The sequence below is a fragment of the Saccoglossus kowalevskii genome, chromosome 18, assembly GCF_978046115.1.
Source record: "Saccoglossus kowalevskii chromosome 18, keSacKowa6.1, whole genome shotgun sequence".
Lineage (NCBI taxonomy): Eukaryota > Metazoa > Hemichordata > Enteropneusta > Harrimaniidae > Saccoglossus > Saccoglossus kowalevskii.
In genome coordinates, this window is record NC_140658.1 from 26,133,005 (window position 1) to 26,138,499 (window position 5,495).

General features: G+C 32.7%; 1 long non-coding RNA gene across 1 annotated transcript; it reads right to left on the reverse strand.

Moving 5' to 3' along the window:
• Positions 1–212: 212 nt before the first annotated feature.
• On the reverse strand, positions 213–954 carry LOC146731986 (uncharacterized). The gene is made up of 2 exons (XR_014926938.1): positions 898–954; positions 213–721 (listed from the first exon to the last, which is right to left on the reverse strand). It is a non-coding gene; the product is annotated as an uncharacterized LOC146731986 (long non-coding RNA).
• Positions 955–5,495: the final 4,541 nt, after the last annotated feature.

Consider the following 5,495-nt stretch of genomic DNA (forward strand, 5'->3'; position numbering starts at 1 on the left):
ATCCCACACTAAAAAAGTTATTTTAACAACGCCAAAGTACATCTTTCTATTCTAAAAATTAACCCGTTTCAGACTTCATCAATCCGGAAAAGGTTGCACTGTATGAGGAGAAGTATTACCATGTTACCATAGTAACACAAACCATCTTATTATGGTATCTAATAGTTATCGTCTGGAAAATATTTTGATACTTTCACAACAAATATTTGAAGAATGTATAATTATTGAAAATATCACAATCACCTTACTAAACAAAACGCAATAAACAATTCTTATTTTTACAAAGGAAAGAACACGAACACGAATGATACAATTTTTCAAAAGGTCATTATATAGAGATTATCATTTTCATTATAGTAAATTTAGAGACTAGTACACACTTTTCTCAATAATCCCCATTTTGGTCATTTGTCATTTGGTGTACCATCTACAAGACAATCATTACCCATAATGCCCTACGCAGGGTTAATACCTTGCATAGTACTAGTGTTCATATCCTATTGCTCTTTGTATTGGATTTTATGACTTCATCATCACTGTTTATAGTGTCTTTCATTGCGACTGAGTTCTGATACTGTGTACTTCTTCATAGCTATTGCTTTCCAGTCCAATTATATTAAGTTTGGTGTAGCTTGCATCATCAATCGTGTTAATATCTATGCCCTCGTAGTCGGCATTGTTGTCCAAAGTTGGTGATGACTGTGTTGAGTTCGATTCTGTCCTGAAAGCACAACACTAAGATTGTAGTCTCAATACATAATGATAACATTCGTATTGCAGACTGGGTTTTTAATAATATAATAATCTGAGCAAGTTGTTACCTTTTTGGAATGACAAGAAGGGCAAAATTAGGTCTTAGAACACATCATCTTATATATTTTGTGTTAAATTACTTACTTTTTCTTTCGGAGAATTACCACAACAGAAACCGCAGTAATTATTGACACCATAACTACAGCAATCCCTCCGCCGGTGAGTCCTATAAATTAAGTATATGATTATATGTGTATTGATAGATTAGTCATTGAATGTATTTACACATACCAATGCTCTTACAATGTATTTAACCCATTTGTATCATACAATAAATTCAAAAATTGAAATTATATATTTGCATATACGTCTACTATCATGCATAACTTACCAATGAATATTGGCGACCCAAAATTGTTGTTGTTTTCAGTACTGGACGTTAGAATTACTGTCGATAATGATATCGGACTGGATGGTGACAAGGATGCATCTAAGTAAAATAATGTATAAAGACATAGTGTCGGCGAAATAACTGTATTTGCTACATGCATTCACTTTTACACAAATTCATTACATAGTTTAGAATGGGAACGTCGATATATATATATATATATTGACCGTTACCAACACGAGAAAAAAATGTCGATAGAAGAACTTTGGAACAAATGTCACCTAACTGATTTGATGGTCGACTCAAAATCCTTCAGGGAAATAGACACATGCTATTGTCCTCTTGGCAATATAGTTTCTATACATTAGGAAAATAAAGTAGTATGTTCAGCTATGTTGGATATTGAAGTTATATTGCCGGCAAAACTCCTTAAATACAATAAATCTTAAAGTTGCACCGTTTAACGACTAACACATTATTGCAGTAAACACTCTCTGCTTACTTATGAGAAGGTGCATAGATAACTTAAATTCGAATTTCAGGGATAAGTATTATCAGTGCGTTCTTGGTAAATCACAATCATGATAAGTTGAAGCCAGGCCCAGTATTTTCTATTGCATAATTTGATAATGGCTAAAAACTACATACGAGTTTCAACATACCAGTGTCACAATGCTGTCCCATTCTGTCATCCGGGCAATCACAGTGGTATGATATATCACCATCACTCCATTGACATTTCCCATTATTTACACAAGGGTTACTTTGACATGGGTTTACTCTATCTTCACACATAGTACCTTCCCATCCTTCTGAACAGTGACAGATAAATTGTTTCAGACTATCTGTGCAATTTGCACCATTTCGGCATGGATTATTAGCACATGGATATGGCTGGAAAGCTGCAGATAATCGTTAATGTAATATAGATATTAAAATAGTTTTAAACATATTTGCAGATTAAAAATGTTGATTAGGATTAGTATTATGTTGTTCTTACAATACAAACATTACTACAAGTATGAAATAAATAAATAAATAACTACTAACATTATGTTTTTCTCTTGATGCTTCGTTGCTTTAAGGAAATTTGAATGTATTTGAATGTTGCTCCTATTGTGTTATAACCACATCCAGGAAAATGTACTAGAATGTCCGTTTACACAAAACAACCTCAAGTTTAAGTGGAAAACTTAAAATACAAAATATATGTATTTCTGATTGTAGCAAAAGGAAATACACATCTAGTATAGGGCGCTGTACATATGGCTAAACGCAGAAGACAAACAGCTTTAGCCCAGGAAATATTACCCATGATATATGTATGTTTGTTGCCAGATAGGTCTTATATCTGATAGCAAGTACCCTCACTTGTTGTATACAAGAAACTATACGCTAATTACCAGGTTTGGGAGGGGGCTCTGTGAGATTTAGGGGAGGGTCATCCTTTTCTGGCGCAATTTTAGAAAAAGTAATGTTTAACGATAGTAATAAGCGGGGTCATTTAATTTAAAATTGTTTACAAATATCAACAGTCCTTAAACAGTCAACGAATGCATTTTTTGAACTTGTTTATGCGCCTTACAGTCTACATGTGGAAAAGGAAACAGCTGGTTGCAGTTGCAATATGTCCATAAGATGTATTTCCCCTATGCATTTTATGTGCCATGATTTGCGTTTGTGTATGTAAAGAATTTTAAGTGTATTTAATGTTACAGAAAGTATATCAACTTCTTCTCATTGACTTGAACAATGTGCTTCACTGTGTAGGATATAATCTTGTTCTTCCTGGAAGTAACAAGGCAATTGCAGCTGCAATAATATTGTGTTTCACACTAATTAAAGTTCGTAGCATCAATAATTGTGTTTATAAATAGACAATACATTATATGTGAACCTGAATTCAATATTCAGCAACTCAATTCTGATATAACGAAACAATATAAAATAGAAACTAACCATTTCCTCAATGTCATCGCCCAATGATTACAATATTAAATTCAGCATGGTTATAATTTATATAATGTCAACTTATTTAATTGTTGTCAACATCCCAGAACACGTTGCATTACTTTTCATTTTGATCACACGATTTTCCCATCATAAAAGTTGAATAAGTATGGTGAAAAAATGTATTTTTTTACTCATTGGACCATATTAAGTTGCTCCCTGCTCAAATAACGGTTTTGTCTTTCTTGAAGGAAATTGAAGGGAAGGTATCATGAATAAGAAAGAATTCTATCAATTCAAGCTGTTGTCATTGCCCCTGTCATTAGATATTTGCAAATAAGTGTAAACATTTTATGCAATCAGTTTCAACCTTAGACATATTTTGCATTGGTATAATGTACCTGTAAGTTCGTTTTATTATTGTTTTATTGTTAGCTTATCTCCCTCATTGGGTTAACTTAGGATATGTGCGTAGCTGATTTCTTTCCTTTTTTTGGCAACATAACATAAATTATTCTGATTATGTTTGCTGTTCATGAACTTGAGCTAATTTAACAGACAGTGGTAATTTTGCTATGGCTTTCAAAGAATATTTATGATATTAAAAAAAACTTAACCCATGACCAGTACTGAAACAAATATCATATTATTCGATGATCTGCTTCAAATCTCCGTTCAACCTCCTACTAAACTTGATAATTAGAATTAATATTAATAACAATACCTTCATAGTACAGCACAAATCCCAATGAGTTATCTTTCTTGTCTGATGTGAAGGTCAGCAATAATGTATTATTTATAGTGGTACCAATAACATATTCCATCACTCTATTGTTTAATGTACTATTGTCATTGGTTAGTATGACAGGGTGATTTTGAGGTAGTCCACTTATGTTATAAAATGATACTTGATCACCATTTTTAAGACGTAGCATTCTCAGCGTAACCTCTATTACAAAGTCACGAGGTACTTTTACTATCCATAGACAATTTCTGTAATTTGAGGTAATTACCAGGGAAATTCGGCGAAAACAGCCAACCTTTAGTTTCGTTAAGTGTACCAGTACAACTACCTAAAGTGGCTAGATAGAAAAAACACAAACATCAATCATTATGTTGGGTGTCCACTAACATTTTAACCTCATGTAATATCAGCAATACAAAACATATAAAGGTATATAACATAACGCCGATGCCAAAGTTTATCAACAAAGAACATTAGGGTCTTGTAAATATTAAATATGTGTTAGCTAATTTTGATTTACATAATACGTAATGAAATACACTGAGCTGGCATGAGCTCCTCCACACATTTCAGTCACCTTTTTCAGACAGGGGGCGAATTACAACGATCATTATGTACTGAAGGATTGTTATCACCCGGAAAATATCCACCACAGCGACATTCATCTGTCTCTAACAGAAGCATATGTGAAATCTCTCCGGCAATGGTTGATACAGTCATGAATTCTTCTAACTTGTTTCTGTGATTTGCCACCAATATAAGGCTGCTCATAATTATCGTCCACAAAGCATCCAATGTAGTCAGGGTCTATGACATTGACAAAGCACACGAATATATCATAATATTCTTTCCTTACATTCATTTCCAAAATGCTCACCGTTGGATTGCATATGCAATGATGAATTTGGCCATGTCAGTTTTGAAATAACAAATACATAAAAAGTTTATTTTAGAAAAAAACATATATTTCTAGGCGTGAAGCGAATTTCTTGATGTTCACTAAACAACTAACATACAATAATGTTTGCACTAACATTGCTCATGCTACTTTACTTGTTTAATTTAAAACTGATGATAACGTAGTCCAAAAAATTCGACCAAACTGTTGTTTAGATTTACAAACCAAAAAGCTCAGTTAATTAGTACTCACAGGCAGTGCCACATGCATGGTTTTTGACCTTTTGAATAAATCGACATTATGATATATAATAAACAGACTGAAAAGTTAATAACTATGCAAATTAAACAATTGACAGGCTAATGATAACAGGTAATCATCAAATCAATTTGAAACCAAATGTTATCAGTAATGCAACTACACAGATAGTATGCATGTACCAATATTTATTTGATCATTTATTAAGATATCAACATAATATGCTGTAAGTAGTTAAGATATCAACTACCACAGTGAACGTACTTGAAATATGCAAAATACTTAATTAGTATGCATGCATAGTTACACAATATTAATCAATTTATTAAAATTTATTATTTAGTATCTGCATCCCAAACAACACAGTGGTTCTTAAGATATTGGGGAAAGTAGATTTGACCAACACATGTACTCATCCAGACAGACAGACAACGGTATCACCTTACTTTATGTTGCCGTGTATATATATACCCTTGTAAAAGCTCGACATTTCTCTCCAG